This window comes from Panthera tigris, chromosome B4 (genome assembly GCF_018350195.1).
Source record: "Panthera tigris isolate Pti1 chromosome B4, P.tigris_Pti1_mat1.1, whole genome shotgun sequence".
NCBI lineage: Eukaryota > Metazoa > Chordata > Mammalia > Carnivora > Felidae > Panthera > Panthera tigris.
Window position 1 is genome coordinate 115012166 of NC_056666.1, and position 20036 is coordinate 115032201.

The 20036-nt window shown below is 42.0% G+C and overlaps 1 protein-coding gene and 1 pseudogene across 2 annotated transcripts in view; one reads left to right on the forward strand and one right to left on the reverse strand.

Annotated features, from left to right (window-relative positions):
- The window catches only part of TMCC3 (transmembrane and coiled-coil domain family 3), a 287838-nt gene that overhangs the window by 206565 nt on the left and 61237 nt on the right, over positions 1-20036 (reverse strand). The gene's annotated exons all lie outside the window — the stretch shown is intronic.
- Positions 7779-10068, forward strand: LOC102955130 (annotated as a pseudogene).

A 20036-nucleotide genomic window follows, 5' to 3' on the forward strand; every position in this document is an offset into this window, starting at 1 on the left:
CTGTTTCATGCTTTTTTTTTCTTTTTAACCCAGACTCTCTTAGATTTCTCACCCCACACTCTTTTTTTTTTAATTTTTTTTAATGTTTATTTAGTTTTGAGAGAGACAGAAGACAAGCAGGGGAGGTGCAGAGAAAGAGGGAGACACAGAAACCAAAGCAGGCTCCAGGCTCTGAGCTGTCGGCACAGAGCCCAACACAGGGCTCAAACCCATGAACCACATGACCTGAGCTGAAGTCAGATGCTTAACTGACTGGTGCCCCTACTTTCTTTTTTTTAAGTTTATTTATTTATTTATTTTTAAGAGAGAGCAAGCAGGGAAGGGGCAGAGAGAGAGAGAGAGAGACAGAGAGAGAGAGACAGAGAAGGAGACAGAGAATCCCAAGCAGGTTCCACACTCTCAGTGCAGAGCCCAATCCGGGGGTCCATCCCGCAAACCATGAGATCATGACCTGAGCTGAAATCAAGAGTCGGACACTTAACCAACTGAGCCACCCAGGTGCCCTCTCACATGCTGTTTTCTAGTGATGACCAAAACTTCATTTCCCTCAAGGAGAGTAAAATAGTAGAACATGTGTATTGAAGACAAAAAGCTAGGTTTCACCTGCCCTTCTACGAGTTCCCAATGAGTGACCTTGGGCAAGTTATTTAACATCTCTGAGTCTTGGATTTTTTTGCCTGTAAAATATGAGTAACTACATTTATCTTTTAATATTATTATGAGAAACAAAGGACAGAAAGTATATAAAGCACCTATGATAAGCAGTAAAGAGTAACTCCCTAAGGTTCTTTCCTGTTCTTAAAGTCTATAACTATTTGAGTGTTATTGTTTGGGTGGTTATATTATCTCCAAGGAAGAAAAGGCTTAGGTTTGTGGGCTTATTTCATTCTAAAGTATGTCCCTTGGGTGTGGAAAATCAACAAGCGACTTTCCATTACCTACCAGTCAAGCAGCCCTGAGTTCTAAGGCCAAGGAACTTAGTTAGATCCCAGGGAGCAATAAAACACCTGTGCATGGAAAGAAAACCAAGTGTTCCAAGAGGCGAACAACTGAACAGGACACTTCCCACTGAGCCCTGTGTGAGGTTAGAGGAGAGACATTTTTGAGAAAGAACAGTTTGGAACAGGCAGAGAGGACGGGGAGAAAAATTCCAGGAAGGGCTCAGAGAGAGAGAGGGAGCAAGCAGCAAGGTCTGAGATAGGAAGAAGGAACATCACCCAATGTATGCAGTCAATCCTAAGGCAGCCGGCTGGGCAACAGAGCTTATGGTAGGAAGTCAGGATTAAATAATTAGTTGATGGTGGACACATTATCATTGCATTCTGCTAAACCATTTGCCAAGTGCTTCACGTGTGCGACCCTTACTTAATCCTGACCAGGGCTGTGTTAAGCTGGCATTCCCTCTATTTTGCAGTTGAGAAAACACAGCAATTCACATTATTTCCACATCTGATCCTCAAATATAATTCCGAGAGATGGCCAGAGCAGTTGTTATCTCCATTTCAGAAAAAGGCAAATTAAGGCTCAGAGAGCCCAGTCATCTAACCCAGGTGGTTCTCAACACTAAAACTAAAGATCCACCACCACCTTTTCGTAATCAGTATTTACAATACCACCTTTATTAACCTGAAGTGAATAAAACTCATAAATAATGTCATACTCATAACTGTAACAACTAAAACTGCTCCCACAAATATCCAAAGTAGGGGACAGGATTCCTTAGGCTAAGACTCCTCCAAGTCAAAGGCAGGGCCTGGTCTCAAACTCGGCTGTCTGGACTTCTGGAGCAAGACCCTTCCTCCTTGAGAAGGTGGGATGTGGCCAGAACAGAGGACACAGACGGGAAGGGTAGATACCCGTACTGTCAGGCCTTCAGTTTCTTACCCCCCTCACGATGGCCACCAGTGCTATGATGGCAACAACAGCCGGCACATCCACTTAACTCCTCCATTGTTTAATCTCTCAAACTCATCTTGCTGAAACAGAAATTAAACCTTTGTCTTCTGCTCTCTGATGGTAAATATTCCACCGTCTACTTCTAAGAGCAATAGCCAAAAAAAGTAGCAACTTGAGAAAAATCACTTACATTCTTCGTGGCCAGCGCAAATCATGCTACAGTAGGAAACAAGACGTCAGGAAACAAGGTATTTGTTTTAAAAGTGCGTGCGCGGCTCTGGATTAGGTTTATCTTTCTCTTGGTTAAAGCACTAACAGAACTGATGTCTTTGATCTACCCCGCCAACAAAAACCAAAAAGTCATTCAGAGCTCGCATTCCAGAGGTGCCTTTGGGAGACTCTGCACTGACAAATTTCATGCACAGATTGTCAGGAAGAAAAGTCAAACGTTATTTTCATGCTTGTGGTTTAATTCTTGTGCTTTAACCATGTTGGCATGCTTATAAACCTATGTCATGAGCAATCAAACAGTAAGCAGCATGCATTTTTCTCAGCGGGTTGTGTACATTCTTTTAGCAGACATTAAAAAATAAAACAAAGTTACCGCACGGAAACTGCTTTTCTATGGCTCACATCTTTAAGTTCTACATAGAATTATTCACACAGCAAACGATTACTAAGCACCTACACAGTGCAAGGCACTGTGACAGATTTAAAGCAGGCACTGGTCTTCCCACAATTCCTCAATCAATGAGCCAGGTACCTAGATACAAATCCCGGCGGGGGGGTGGGGGGGCGCTGTGTGCGGGGCAGGATGGGAGGGCAATGGGAACTAAGAGTTAAAGGAGAGGCCAGCAGAGTTTGGCCACATGTTAACCAAAGCCAGGAATAGTGCAGATAAATAAAATCTACATACAATCCCAAATTTAAATTAACAGGTATTTTCCAAGGCATAACAAGCAAATCTCTCTCAATTAGCCTTAACCACACCTGCTGGTAGACTAAGAACAACTTATTAGAGAGAAGAGGGACTGTTGGTTTATAAAAAGTCAGTTGAGTATTAGGGGCCAAACACCAACTGAAGAAGAGAATCATGTGCGAAAAGGAGGTAACTGCAGGCGGGAAGTGCAGACATGCAGTCATACGGGTGCCCACCGCCTCGCCTACAAAGTCAGAGGCAGAAAGGCTTACATGCCAAGGGAAAGACGGAAAAAAAATATCTTTAAAGTTTGTTAAAGTTCTGTGATGCAAAGCTCAATTTCATTAATCGTCTCTATTTGTAAAAGGAAAAAAATGCTACATTTTTAGGAAATGGATAAATATTGTCAAAAATCTGTTTTATTTCTTGCAACCATGGGAAACAAAACAGTTTAATTTTCTTTTTTCTTCATAGCTCCTTTTTTTTTTTTTTTTTTAGGTATTATGTATTTTTTTTGAGGTGTGGGCAGAGAGGACAGGATTGGAAGTGATACTGCACTGACAGCAGTGAGCCCAGTGCAGGCTCCAACGAACGCAAACCATGAGATCATGAGCCGAAGTCGAACGAACGCTCAAACGACACACCCAGGAGCCCCTTCTTTCCTATTTTCAATGGCAAGTCTCTAATCTATCCTTATTCTATTTTATGGAGGGTGAGAAAAACGACTGCTTTAATGATAGCACATCATCCTGTGGAATGCTAGGATCCCACCGCTTAAAGTTTTTAACACCTTTTTTAAAAAATTTTTAAAAATGTTTATTTTTTTAATATAATTTATTGTCAAATTGGCTTACATACAACACCCAGTGCTCATCCCAACAAGTGCCTCCTCCATGCCCATCACCTATTTTCCCCCTTTTCCCCCACCATCCACCCTGTTTGTTCTCCATATTTAAGCGTCTCTTGCGGTTTGCCTCCTTCCCTCTCTTTTTGTAACTATTTTTTCCTCTTCCCCTCCCCCATGGTCTTGTTCAGTTTCTCAAGATCCACATATGAGTGAAAACATATGATACCTGTCCTTCTCTGACTGATTTCACTCAGCATAATACCTTCCAGTTCCATCCACATTGCTGCAAATGGAATGATTTCATTCTTTATTTTTTGAGAGAGGGAGACAGCATGAGCCTGGGAGGGGCAGAGAGAGAGAGGCACACAGAATCTGAAGCAGGCTCCAGGCTCTGAATTGTCAGCACAGGGTCCAACGTGGGGCTCAAACTCACAGACTGCAAGATCATGACCTGAGCCAAAGTCAGACGCTTAACCAACTGAGCCACTCAGGTGCCCTGTCACCTTTATTGAGATATTACTCATATACCATAAAGTTCACGATTTAAAGTATACAACTCAATAATTTTTAATGTATTAATATATTACAATCCTCACCATGATCTAATTTTAGAATATTTTCATCATTCCCAAATTAAATCTTAACACACATATTAGCAATCGCTCTCCATTCTCCCCTGACACCTGCCCACTTCCCCCGCCCTAGGAAATTATTTATCTATTTTCTGTTTCTATAGAGTTGCCTAGTCTGGACATTTCATATAAACAGAATCACACACTATGTGGTCTTCTGTGACTGGCTTCTTTCACATAGCATAATGTTTCTGACGTTCATTCAGGTTATAGAATGTATCAGTATTTCTTTTGACTGCCAAATAATATTCCATTATAAAAATATACCTCATCTTATCTGTATACCAGTTGAAGGACATTTGGGCTATTTCCAGTTTTTAGATATTATGATTAGAGTTGCTATGAATATTTTCAGACAAGTTTTTATATGGACATCTTTCACTTCTCTTGGATATATACTACCTAGGAGTGGAACTGCCGTGTTATATAGCTTTATGTTCAGCATTTTGAGGAAGTGTCAAACTGTACTCCAAAGTGGCTGTCCCATTTCCCATTCCCACCAGAACTCCACTTTCTCCACATCCTTGCCAACACTTGTTGTCTTTGTTTATTATTGTCATCCTAGTTGACGTGTTTGGATCTGTATGCCAATAAGTAACGGTGTTGAGCATTTCTTTGTACTCGTTGGCCACCATTTGTATATCTTCAGCAAAATGTCTACTTAAGTCCTTTGCCCATTTTTAACTGGATTATTTGGGGGGGTGCTCCTTGTTATTGTTGAGTTATAAGGGTTCTTTACATATTTTAGAAATAAGTCATTGAGATATGTGATTCACAAATACTTCCTCCCACCCTATGAGTTGTCTTTTCATTTTCTTGATGGTGTCCTTTGAAGCACAAATTTTTAATTCTGATGATGCTAAAGGATTTTTAAGTTGCTCTTGGATGCATACCCTTTGCAGAGGGGGCGGTGAAATTAAGAGGCGGGCCTATTTCTACACCCATATTCATAGCAGCGTTTTCACAAAGCTAAAAAAGCACAAAGTGCCCTTTGACTGATGAATGCATAAATAGACATAACTCAACCTTAAATAGCAAGGACATTCTGACATATGCTACAACATGAATGAAACTTTAAGATACTATGCTAATGTGAAATAAGCCAGTCAAAAAAGGACAAATACTGCACGATTCCACCTAAAATAGTCAAGTGCGTACATTCATAGAGACAGAAAGCAGAATGGTGTGAAAGCAGACAGGGGCTGCAGGGAGGGGATGCAGGAGTTACTGTTTAATGGGGACAGAGTGTCATCAGTTTGGGAAGATGAAGAGTTCTGCAGATGGATGGTGGGGTCTCTGAACAACAATGTCACTGTACTTAACGCCCCTCAACAGTACACTTTAAAAATAGTTAAATTAGCTAAACAAACAAACAAACAAACCTGAGGGCAGCAGTTAGTTCCCCATCCTTGGCTTCTGGTTTCATCACCTTGCTCTTTCCTGGCAATTTCTATGCCAATAGGTAAATAGGCCAATAGCACAAAAGTGAAAGGCTCAAACAATCTAAGAATGAGCAGCCTTCTAAGTTAAATGAGACAGCAGATGATTCCTCCTGTTGATGCCCATATTTGATTGAGGAGGCTCTATACAATGTCAAGGACTGCACTGAATGTTGGGGATTCAAAGATACAGAAAATGAGGACCCTGTGCCCTATAGGAATTTACAGTTAAGAAATAATTTTCAATCCCATGAATGGGAGTCAATTAATTCAACCTCTCTGAATGACAATTCGGTAAAGGCTGGACTGAACAACGATGCATCAGTCTGACTACCCAGGAAGCTCTAGTTTCTTCCCTCCTCTGACACGACAGCACATCTTTTGACAATACGAAAAGCCGAAACCGCTTATTTATCCTATCCATTAAATACGAAAAGAGGGTAATTATGTAATTTGGGATCCAGGCAGTCATTTTTCTGAATGAATTTATGCATATGTGTGTTCGCAACTATCTCATTTTTCTCCTGACTGCATGGAAAAGGTCACTGCGGTCTATTAGTACACAAGTGGATTCATACTGTGGAATCATTAACAGCAGAGCCATCCCACTGAGAAGTAAGAGGAAATGTCACATATGACCAAAGGCTAAATTATCTATTAAATCAAGTCTTTGAAAATTACAGACACATTTAGTAGGTGCAAGACTATGCCAGAACAAGAAAAATTCTAGCAGACTAGTCAGAATAATCTGTGCCAAAAAACAACTTTTAAAAAGTAACAAAAACATCTTTTGGACAGCAACAGGAGTTCATTCAACAACTCAACAAATATTTATTCAGCATCTCTTATGTGCCAAGCGCCGTGCTAAGTTCTAGGGCTATGATAAAGAATGAGACTCAATCTTTCCACAGGACCTCAGTGTCTAACCACGGGAAATAAATATCACGTTCAGGAAGATGTGATAAATGCTGTGAGAGAAGATATATACAGTGCTGTGGTGGCGACAGGATCATGGAATGGCACAGAGAAATCAAGGAATGCTTGCCGGAGAAGAGGAAACTCAGGGTGCATAGAAGCAGCTAGGCCAAGAAGGTAGAGGGAGGGCTGGTGTTTCCGGAAGAGAGAACAGCACATGGAAGGAGACGGCACAGGTGAGACGCTGGGCCGTAGAGTCAGGAAGATCCAGGATACGTTGCAGCTCCACCACTGGTTACATAAGTGACCCTGCAAGTTAATTAATCGTTTCCAGCCTCATCTTTTTTATCTGTAAAATGGAAATAGCAAATTGTACCTCCTCATAGGGGATTCGATGAGGTAAGCACATAAGCAAAGCCTAATAAACACAGCTATTCTCATCAAGATGATTTTAATACAAAGGGGTACAAGAATTGAGAAAAACATTTGATCTTTGCACTTTGCCTTGAATTTGATCTCAACTTTCAGCCTTATCGTCCAATATTCACGTCCAATAAAATGATGATGTCTGGGAATGTAAACTGATGTAACCTCTTATATATAAATACACGTGTTACAGCTAGGGTTAGATTCATTTGTGAGGAACCAAGACCCAAAATGATGACTTTTGTATGTCAAAGTCCAGAGGTAGGCAGTGCAGCACCAAGGAAGCCAGCTCTGGTCCATAAAGTCCTCACAGAACCAAAAGTCCTCCAGGACACGGTGCCCACATCCTTCGAGGAGGCCCTTGTTCTCATGATCCAATGTGGTGGCTAGAGCTCGGGTGACCATAACTGTGTTCCAGGCAGAAGGATGGAGGAAGAGGTAAACAAGAAAGAGAAGGCAAAGGGCACACACCAGTTTTTCAAAAGGATCCGAGAGGTTCCCCAACAACCCTTGCACTCACATTCTATCAGCCAGAACTAGCCACCTAACCTCCTCTGGTGACCAGGAAGGCTGGGAAACATAGTCTTTATTCTGGACGGCTATGTACCAGCTAAAACTGGTGGGTTCTGAAAAAGAGAGAATGAATGTTGAGCACAACTGGCAGTTGCTCCCACAACATTCCATATACCAGAAACTCAAAATATAATAAATGGATATTTTAAAAGGAGGGCATCACTGACATCACTAAATGCTAATTATGAGAATTTGCTGCCAGGAATGCCAAGCCTATCGGGAGAACTGGATACACAGAGGTGAGCCACAAAGGAGATGGAAAGAGCTGTTCATAAGTTGCTTGGAGATAACTAGTTTATCAACAGCTCTTTTTCTCCTCTTTGTGGGTGAGAATGTGAAAAAGTTAACTGATGCTTTCAGAGAATAATACAATGGTCAAGGTAGGCATATTCTTTGATCTAGTAAACCATCACTTGTATTTTCTTCAACAGTGAAATGTACTATATGCACATAAGTTTGCTGAAAAATATTCACTGAGAAAACAGATACTTAAATATACTGTAGGACTGAATTACCATACAAAACACTGGCATATATTATATAGCCATTAAAAATTAAAAAAACATGTATGGGGTGCCTCAGTCGGTTAAAAGTCCAACTCCTGATTTTGGCTCAGGTCATCATCTCATGGTTCTTGAGTTCAAGCTCCATACTGGGCTCTGTGCTGACAGTGCAGAGCCTACTTGGGATTCTTTCTTTCCCTCTCTCTACCCCTGCCCCCACTGGTACACACACACTCTCTTTCTCAAAATAAATACACTTAAAAAAATGTTCAAAAATTTTCTTCTGAAGCTAACAAATTTTTTTGATTATACTACTTTAGATTATTATAGATGTACATTAAATGTATAAAGGTGTGGACATGAATTTAACTTTTTAACACTGACAGACTGATTAAGGGTTCCAATCCCCAGCCCAGTGAAAAGCTAGATGGGTTTATATAAAGTTACAGGGATTTAAAAAATATAAATAATTCTCTGTTCTGTGTTCTCAAAGAACAAAAAAAAAAAAAAAAAAGTCATCAACAGTGCAAACTTAGTTAAAATGACATCATGTATGACTTTAACCACAATAGTAACTAACTACAAATCTGACTATTCTGAATTCACCTCCTTTCCTGTCTCTGTATCCTTGATGGAACTAATGAGTAGATTACTGACAATATGGAAACTACAAAGCAAAGGAGTAACTATAACAGTTAAAAAAAACAACAGGGGACATAAGTAAGTAAACCAAATGATCAAAATAAATCCTCAGTTTCAAAATAATAATAATTAAAACTGCAATCTTTTCTTTTTTTATTAACTAAAAAACTTTTTTTTTTCTTGTTTTATTTTATATTTGAGAGAGACAGAGCACAAGTAGGGGCGGGGCAGAGAGACGGAGACAGAATCTGAAACAGGCCCCAGGCTCGAGCTGTCAACACAGAACCCGGGGTGGGGCTTGAACTCATGAGCAGTGAGATCATGACCTGAGCCGAAGTCAGACGCCTAACTGACTGAGCCACCCAGACGTCCCTATTTTTTTTAATGTCTACTTATTTTTTGAGAGAAAGAGAGAGAAAGAGAGACAGTGTGAGCTGGGGAGGTGCAGAGAGAGGGAGACACAGAATCCGAAGCAGGCTCCAGGCTCCGAGCTGTCAGCCATCTCACAGAGGCCATCCAACAGAGACAGTGAGATCATGACCCAAGCCGAAGTGAGACGTTTAACCGACTGAGCCGTCCAGGCGTCCCCAAACTGCAATCTTTTAGAAAAGGGTTGCTTCCTCTGAAAAACTCACATGCTCTCTTCTCTCCAAGAGTGTGAGTTACGTACCTTATCATGACTCCCTTTGGCCATGGCTGCCAGGAAGTTCTCCATAACAATCAAAGAGCCTACCTTCGCTCTTTCTCTTCAATGAGGCAGCTGAGCGGTTTGGCAGTGGCGGTGGCCTTGTGCAGATGCAGAGACACAGATCTTTGTGAAGACCCTGATGGGCAAAGCCACCACCCTTGAGGTCAAGCCCAGTGACACCACTGAGAACGTCAAAGTCAAAATCCAAGACAAAGAGGGCACCCCACCTGTCCAGCAGCATCCGATTTTCGCGGGCAAACAGCTGGAGGCTGGCCACACTCTGTCAGACTGCAATATCCAGAAAGAGTCCACCCTGCACTGGTGCTTCGCCCATGGGGCGGCATCATGGAGCTTTCCCTCCACCAGCCGGCCCAGAAACACACCTGTGACAAGAGGATCGGCTGCAAGCCTCATGCTCACCTGCACCCTTGCGCGATCAACTGCCGCAAGAAGAGCAGCGGCCACACTGACAACCTGCACCCCAAGAAGGTCAAGTAAGGTCCCTCCACTGGCTCTTCCTTTGCCCACGGGGAAGCCTCCTGCCTGAGCCCCAAGGCCCTGGGGCCTCAATAAAGTTTCCCTTAAGCACCATGGACACATAACAGTTTGCATTCTCTTTCCCTTGGTTCTGATTTTTCATTTTCTAGACCCACTTCATTAATGTCATTATTATACATCTGTTGAAAATCACTTCAATTTTTTTTTAAAGGAGTAGCGTAAGTCAAAGAAATTCTCTAGAATCTTTTACGTTCCATCAAAAATTGCATATACTTTAGCTCCTCCTAAGAGAGCTCGTCAGAACTATCCACTATTCCCAAGCTCCTATGACATGCACTTTTTTTTCCACTGGGATTAGTCTGGTATTCAAAGGCCATAGAAGTTTTATTCGTTATAGAACAGATACTGCTTGACTTGGCCAAGCCGGCTGCTGCCTTCATCATCACCACAAAGAGACATTCTGCCTTAACACATAAACACCATGTTTCATCCCGATACCGTGCCTGCGGTTACAAAGTGATCGCTATCATTTTCTCAGCAGAAAAAGTACATTCTATTGCAATTCTCCATCACAGATATTTCAAGCCACCTAATATATGCCCCCTTAAAACACTGAACTAGCTGCCTTTGTAAAAGACTGTTGATTTTTATCCTGCATGAATTTTACAAGATAGACAACAAAGGTAAAAATACCAGGAGATTCAACAGCTCTCTCTGGTTTTATTTAAAGGAAAAATTATTCTTTTCTCTCTACAAGGACATCTTGTTTTTCCTTTCCTATCCATACCACCATTTCACGTTTTGAAAATCACATAATATACAAATAATCCCAAACCCAGCAAAACGCAAGGTTCTCATGGAAATTAACTCTTGTATCCCAAAGGGAGGATTTCTGATACACTGTTTCATGGCACGTGCATTTATAAATTCTCTCAGGAATATCTGTCAAGCACCTGCTGTGTGCCTGGCACCAGGCAAGGTCTACACTCTACCTGCCCTTTTCCTACACAATGCCGTTGTGGGGAACACAAACACATCAGCCGAGTTGATTTTCTGCTTGCTCACTACGGTACGGTTGCACCGGCTTAAGTTTTTAAGGATTCTTGTACCTCCAGCCTCTTCAGTGTTCTCACGCAACCGGCGTCTTCTCCGGCACCCAGACCTCCCCCATGAATTCATGCCTGCACACCAGCAACTCTTGGGGCACTGTTCCAGTGCCGCGGCCCGTAGCAGTTACGGGGTGGTACCTGTTTTGTACCAGCTGGTAAGTATCTGCAACAGCGTCCCTGGTGGGCTCCACCTTATTCCAGGTTTGGCCCACAGAGCCAACGCTGCAGCCCCATTTGCCCACCTCACCCGTTTCTCCCCGTCTTCTCGTGCCCCCTCCACCCTTTGGCTGTACACAGCAAACTCTGCAGATCAAAGACTCCCTCTTCGTTTCTCTCCAGAGGATCGAGGTCTCAGCTTCTCCATTCTGTGACAACTGAAGATGACCAGCTGGGGCTTGTGCCCCTCCCCACAAGGGGATGTTCAAAATGTCCACTTTGTAGGTAGCACCAAGTATGTAAGAGCATTCTCTCTTTTATTATCGTGACAAATCTGGAATCATCACAAGGACGCTGCTTAAAGCAAAAATGTGCCACAAAGAAAATGCAACTGTGGGTAACTAGACAATCCACACCAGGGTTTGAAAATTATTCCAACTAGTGACTAGCACTTTGTGCAAGCAGCATCCCCAAATGAAGGCACTGGAGGATGAGGGTACCAGGTGCAGAATCTGAGAAACTGCTCCAGCAATGCTCATGCAAAGCGCTGGCCTTCATGCTTTGATGGTAATGCACTCATTTCTCCAACTTCTAGCACACTAAACGCAAGTGCAGTTTAATGATGGCAACTGGATTGAAAGGTAATTGGAAGCTGAAAATAGACACTTTGCTTCATTATAATAATCCTCTACCAGAAATGTTTGTTGTGTAAAAAAAAAAAAAAAAAAAAGCACTATTCCCTAGGCACCTGTTTACAAAGGAATTGCCATTCAAGATTTTAAGGGTATAACCATTAACACTTTTTAAGTCATGAATGCTAATAAGCCTATAAAAAAAACAAACACATCTGCATTTATTTAAAAATTTTTATTTTGATCAAGGACCCAATATGACTGAATCCTATTTCAGGTACATAAAAATGTGAGAGCAATAAATTCAAACCATAAGCCTATTCTGCTCACCTGATTTCTTTCTAATGCCATTTTCTTCTCTCTTGTTTAAGTAGGCATCATGCCCAGCACAGAGCCCAGTGTGATGCTTAAACTCAGACCCTGAGATCAAGAGTCAGACACTCAACTAACTAAGCCCCCCAGGTGTCCCAAAGCAATTTTTTTCTACTCCTCTTTTCATTCCTATTCATTCCCCAAAATCAGGCACCCTACCATGCTTCATACAACTTCTTATGAGAGGCAAGATGTGAACAGCTAATATCATCCGAAATGGGGAAAAACTGACAGCCTTCTCTCTATAGTCAGGAACAAGACAGGGATGTCCACTCTCACCACTTTTATTCACCACAGTACTGGAAGCCCTAGCCACAGCAATCAGACAACAAAAAGAAACACAAGGAGTCCCAATCAGGAAAGAAGAAGTAAAACTTTCACTATTTGCAGAAAACATGACAATATATAGAGAAAACCTGAAAGACTCCACCAAAAAACTGCCAGAACTGATAAATTCAGTAAAGTGGCAGGATACAAAATCAACATACAGAAATCTGTTGCATTTCTGTACACCAATAACGAAGCAGCAGAAAGAAAAATTAAGGATTCAATCCCCTTTACAATTGCACCAAAAATAATAAGATATCTAGGAATAAACTTAACCACAGAGGCGCAAGACCTGTACTCTGAAAACTATAAAACACTGATGAAAGAAACTGAAAAGGACACAAAGAAATGGAAAAACATCCCATGTTCATGGACTGGAAAAACAAATATTGTTAAGATGTCAATACTACTCAAAGCAATGTACAAGTTTAATGCAATCCATATAAAAATACCAACAGCATTTTCACAGAGCTACAAAAACAACCCTGAAGTTTGTATATATATTACAAAAAGACTTTTAATAGCCAAAGCAATCCTGAAAAAGAAAGCAAAGCTGGAGGCATCACAATTCTGAACTTCAAGTTATATTACAAAGCTATAATATTCAAACCAGTATACTACTGGCATAAAAACAGACACAAAGATCAATGAAACAGAAGATCCATAAATGAACCCACAACTAATGGTCAATTAATCTTTGACAAAGCAAGAAAGACTACCTACTAGGGAAAAGACAATCTCTTCAACAAATGATGTGGGAAAAACTGGACAGCAACACACAGAAGAATGAAACTGGACCACTTTCTCACACCATACACAACAATAATTCAAAATGGATTAAAGTCCTAAATGTGAGACCTGAAACCATAAAAATCCTAGAAGAGAAGACAGGCAATAACTTCTTTGACATCGGCTGTAGCGACATATTTATGGATATGTCTCCTGAGGCAAGAGAAACAAAATAAAAAATAAACTGTTGGGACTACATCAAAATAAAAAGCTTCCGCACAGCAAAGAAAACAATCAACAAAACTAAAAGGTAACCTACTAAATGGGAGAAGATATCTGCAGGTGACAGATCTAATAAAGGGTTAGTATCCAAAGTATATATAAAGAACTTATAAAACTCAACACCCAAAAAATGAATAATCCAATTAAAAATGGGCAGAAGACATGAATATATATTTTTCCAAAAGAAAAATACAGATTGCCAACATACACATAAAAAGATGCTCAAAAAAGAAAAAAAAAAGATGCCCAACATCCCTTATTATCAGGGAAATGTAAATCAAAACCACAATGACATATTACCTCACACCAATCATAATGGCTAAAATCAGTAACACAAAAAACAACAGGTGTTAGGATGTGGAGAAGGGGGACCCTCTTGCATTACTGGTGGGAATTTAAACTGGTGCAGCCATTCTGGAAAACAGTATGGGGGTTCTTCAAAAAGTTAAAAATAGAACTACCCTATGATCCAGCAATCCACACTGCTAGGTATTTATCCAAAGAATACAAAAACACTAATTCAAAGGGATATATGCACCACGATATTTATAGTAGCTTTACTTCCAATAGCCAAATTATGGAAACCGTCCAGATATCCATTGACTGATGAATGGATAAAGAAGAGGTGGTGTATGTAAATGTGTGTGTGTACATATATACATACATACAATGGAGTATTACTCAGCCATAAAAAGAATGAAATCTTGCCATTTGCAACACCATGGATGGAGCTAGAGTGTTATGCTAAGTGAAATAAGTCAGTCAGAGAAAGACAAATACCTTATTTCACTCATATGTGGAATTTAAGAAACAAATAAGGGGCACTGGGTGGCTCAGCTGGCTAAACATCCAACTTCAACTCGGGTCACAATCTCATAGTTCATGAGTTCCAGCCCCACGTTGGGCTCTGAGCTGACAGCTCTGAGCCTGCTTCAAATTCTCTAACTCTCTGCCCTTCCCCCACTCGCATGTGCGCACGCTTTCTCTCTCTGAAAAAAAATTTTTTTTTAAATGAGCAAAGAAAAAAGAAGAGATAAACCAAGAAACAGACTCTTAACTACAGAGAACTGATGATTACCAGAGGGGAGGGGTGATGGGTGAAGAGGTGATGGGGATTAAGGAGCGCACTTGCTGTGATGAGCACCAGGCGATTTATGGAACTGCTGAATCATTATATTGTACACCTGTAACTAACAGTACTCTGTATGTTAACGAATTTAACTAAAAACTTAAGAGGCACCTGGTTGGCTCAGTCGGTAGAGCGTGTGACTCTTGATCTCAGGGTTGTAAATTCAAGCCCCACACTAGGTGTAGAGATTGCCTAAAAATAAAATTTTTTTTTAACGTTTATTTATTTTTGAGACAGAGAGAGACAGAGCATGAACAGGGGAGGGGCAGAAGAGAGAGGGAGACACAGAATCGGAAGGAGGCTCCAGGCTCTGACCCATCAGCCCAGAGCCCGACGCGGGGCTCGAACTCACGGACGCGAGATCGTGACCTGAGCTGAAGTCGGACGCTTAACCGACTGAGCCACCCAGGCGCCCCAAAAAATAAAATCTTAAAAAAGAGAGAGAAAGAAAAACTTAAAAAAAAAAAAAAAGAGGCTGGGTGCACAGAGTAAGGGAAGAGACAAAATCGTCCAACATTTTTTTCTCTTATGCTACCCCTACAGTCTGCCCAGCCTGTGGAGGTACACTGGGCGGTGATGGTGATGTGATGGTCAGAAAATGACGACAGCAGCTACAATTATGTATCTACTCTGTTCCAGACATGTCAAAAATATATTCTAACTCTCTCTCTCTCTCTCTCTCTCTCTCTCTCTCACACACACACACACACACACACACACACACACAAACACACACACACCAATAAGGAATACTTTTAAAATCATTTTTGGGGGGACACCTGGGTGGTTCAGTCAGTTAAGTGTCTGATTCTTGATCTCGGCTCAGGTCAAAACTCTTGGTTCATGAGATTCAGCCCTGCATCAGCTCTGCATTGACAGTGCAAAGCCTGCTTGAGATTCTCTCTCCTTCCTGCTCCCATGTTCACGCACACGTGCTCTCTCTCTCTCTCTCTCTCTCTCTCTCTCTCTCTCTCAAAGTAAATAAATTCAAAAAACACTTTAAAAATATAATTTTTTGATTGCAAGTAACAGAAAACATGGCTAACTGTAGCTTACAGAAATGGGGCTCTATTTTCCTTGTGTAACAAGAAATCTGGATATAAAGAATTCCAGGGATGCTTGGGAGCATGCTTAGGCCAAGGGGTTGCTGTCTCTGTGACTCTCCGGGTCCCCCCCATCACAGTCATGAAGTGGCTGCAGTGGTTTCCACATATCACATCCAAGCACGGCTACATTCAGAGCAGGAAGCAAGAAGGAGCACAGGAGGAGGTTCTCCTCCCCAACCCCCCTCTTGCCCAGGAAGAAAATCTCCCAGGAGCCCCCCTGCAGACTTCCCCTACATCTCAGACCAGAAGGCACTCACATACTTGTCTCTAAGCCCAGGGGCATGGCCCATTTTCCTGAGTTTAAGTGACTTTTGCCTGATTTTGGTAGTGGCTTTGGGGCAAACAAGATACAGCCTGACACAGTGCTATCATCTCTAACCTATAGCTGAGCAGACCAGATCTCAGTGAGGTGAGGTGACCGTGACCTGCCAAAGGTCACAGGTGGTAAGTGGCGGAGCAGGGATTCAAAACCAGGGATCAGGCTGTTTGTTATTCCACCGAACGGCCTCTCTGACTCCAGTGGTCCCTCCCGCTGGGACCCAATCATCTCTGCTTAGGAAGCCCCCCTCTTTTTTTCTTTCATTTTTTTTTAAGATAACCACACTAAGTCTGTGAATTCAACAGAAGAACTAAGTCCAAATCGGTTGCGTCAAAAGCACCTGAGGTATGGATGTTTCTGCTCTGCAGAGAACAGTCACACCCTAATCACCTGGGTCAGGGGTTGGAACCCTTTAACCCAAAGGTCACCAGGGGAGCAGCCATCCTGTTAAGGGAGCCACAGGGACTGCAGGTAACAGAGACATGGGGCAAGCGAAGCCTAACAAAGACGTCATCCTCAAGAGTGAGGAGCAAAGCCTTTTGTAAGACTGCAGGCGTCCAGCGTGCGCCTCCACCTCGGTCCCAGGCGGCACTGGGCATTACTTAGCGTTTTACTGCAGGCGCCGGGAGGCAGCAGGGGGGGCAGACAATGAAAGGTTCCCAGGGCACACACTACTGCCTGGGCAGCTTTCTTAACCCCTCGGAGCTCCGCTGCCCTTAACCATACAACGGAAATAACAGCAGAACGTAGGTCACAGCACTTCTTTGAGAATTAAAAGATACAATACACGTTAGAGGATTAACAAAACGCTCACTGGAAGAACATCAGTACAGGAGCGGTGGAGTGATACTGGCAGGAGAAACAAACGAATGCTTGCCCCGTAACCTCCAGGGTTTTAAAGATTTCAAGGCACTATCAATTTGCCTCACTATCCTCTCAGCTCTGAGCTTAAAAGTCTGCCTACCTTCTCCCTAAACTCACTCAACTGTGAACAATCACCCCCCAAAACAACCCACAGATAAAGTGTAAAATTTGATATCACGCATCTTGTTTCATTTGTATTCTGTGTATATGATTTCTTGTGTATTTGTGTGTGTGTATAAAGTATCCCAAGGAATCAAGAGAATGTACATACATTTTATGTGCATTTTACATAAAAACAGAATAATGAAACACCCACATACCCACCCCATAATTTACAAAAATGAGTGATATCAGTATATTTGAAGCCCCTTGTGTCTTTCTAGAATTCCTGGGCCCTTCCTCCCTCCCCCACGACCCCCTCCCTGCATAGGTAAACATCAATCTGAATTCTGAGTTAATCATTCTGCTTTCTTTATAGCTTCATCACATATATATGTATTTGTAAGCAATAAATCATGTAATTTTGCTTTATTAAACTTCACGTAAGTGAAATTACATAGAAGGTATTCTTCTGCAACTTGCTTTTTCATTGAATATTCATTTTTTTAGTTTTACGTGTTTATACACATAATTATACTTCATTCATTTTCACTGCTATTATAATATAGCAATATAATCTGTTGTAGGAATATGTCACTCTTTACTCACCCATTCTCCTGTTTTTGGATATTGCCTTGTTAACCTCAAGATAGACAGGCTCACACAGATCCTAAATATTTAGCATAACCATACAATTTACTCTCTAAACTGAGCCACGCTTGAGAGTGAAGGGGAATGCTATTAATAATTATACCAAGGGGTGCCTGGGTGGCTCAGCTGGTTAAGCGTCTGACTCTGGATTTCAGCTCAGGTCATGAGGTCACTGTGGGACTGAGCCCTGCGTTGGGCTCTGCACTGAAGGCACAGAGCCTACTTGGGATTCTCTGTCTCCCTCTCTCTCTGCCCCTCCCCCACTTGTGCTTTCTTTCTCTCTCTCAAAATAAATAAAAAATTACAAAATATATACAAAGACAGCAGGCATAAACAAGATTGCATGTCACACCATAAATACTGAATATTTTTTTTTTTAATTTTTTCAATGTTTATTCATTTTTGAGACAGTGAGAGAGTGAGAACACAAGCCACGAGCAGAGGAAGGGCAGAGAGGGAGACACAGAATCCGAAGCAGGCTCCAGGATCTTAGCTGTCAGCACAGAGCCCGACACAGGGCTCAAACCCACAAACCATGAGATCATGACCTGAGCTGAAGTTGGACACTCAACTGACTGAGCCACCCAGGTGCCCCGATTTTCTCAGGATTTCTTAAGCATTCTCCTAAAGTGAAGACTGAGGCATTTAAGGCCAAGCCTGCTTCACTGTGGTTAGTTCACACTTCAGAAGTTGTTAGATTCTGCATTTGGTATATAACCCTGAAGGAAAGTCCTAACAATTATTCTTTCTATCCTGGGAAGAAGAAAAGCAAATTCTTTAGGAGGTAGATGGGAAAAATGCACAGCTTCCCAGCCTCTGCTATCTCAGGTATTCAGTTTATCATCATGGTTTGAAGAAAATTCCAACTACAATGATAACAGCAAAAATAAAATTTTATTTTTTTAATGTTTATTCATTTTTGAGAGAGAGAGAGAGAGAGAGAGAGAGAGCACGCAAGTGCGAGCACATGAGCGGGGGAGGGGTAGAGAGAGTGGAGGACAGAGGATCTGAAGCAGGCTCTGCCCTGACAACAGTGAGCCCAATGCGGGGCTTGAACTCATGAACCATAAGATCATGACCTGAGCCAAAGTTAGATACTCAACCAACTGAGCCACCCAGGTGCCCCAAAGATAGAATTGTAAAGGCCTTAAAATCCAAGTCCTTGTTCTGAGCCAGGACAGGAATAAGGGCCTAGTACCTACTGCCTCACTTAATCTTGACTACAACCCTGTGTGGCAGATGTGGAAAATGAAGCTCAGAGAGGTAGAGGAACTTGTCTAAGGTCACACTGCACAAAAGGGATAGATATCAAACACCGTCTCTGAGTAGGTAACCATACAATTTATTACACACCCATTTTGTATAATAAATGACATGTTGGGGAGTGAAAAGGGGATGTTGTTACAGCAACGCCACCAGGAAGACAGGTGTAAACCGGGACTGTCCAAGGCACACGAGGACATGTGATCACTCCAGTTCTAGCTTTCCAAGGCGCTGTTGTAACCTTCCAGGTTTAGACACAAGTGACTGGAGGGGCTGGTCAGATTTTGGATCCAAATTTCTGCTGTTCACATTCCTTCTGGGTGGAGATGCATCTCCCCTGAAGGATATTTATAGTCCCTTACCCCTTCCTCTTCAGGACAGCTGCAAGACCTGGGAAGCATCCCAGTAGCATCCTTGCATCCAGCACAGCAGGTTGGAGAGGATCATAGTATGCATCCCCGAGATTCATAATTAAATTAGAGCAACACTCCTCCCCCCAAAGCATCTGAACAAGCATCGCCTGTTCAGGGCTGCCAGCAGCAGAATTAATGTCCCATTCACTGGAGCAGTCACAGCTCTGAGAGGCCGAGACCACATTCTCTGACTGGGGGATCTGCAGCCCCCTCCTTCAGCAGGTCCCTTGAGACCCCCAGCCTCACTCCTATCTGCCCACATGTATGCTCACACTCTGTCTCCCCCTACCCTCTCTCACACACATACACACACACGATAGTTTTTTTTTTTAAAGAAACGTTTTGTCATTCATCAAGAAACACCACTGAAGATATGTTCACTTTTCTGTATGTTTCTTGTAAGATTTTATTTTTAAGTAATCTCTACACTCAACGTGGGGCTTGAACTCCCAACCCAGAGATCAAGAGTCACACATTCCACTGAATGGGCCAGACAGGTGTCCCTTTATATATGTTATACTTGAAGATAAAAGGTTTACTTTCTAAAAGTCTAAAACAAAACAAAACAAAACAAAAACCTAAAACTAAAGCCTCTTTTAGTCAAGTA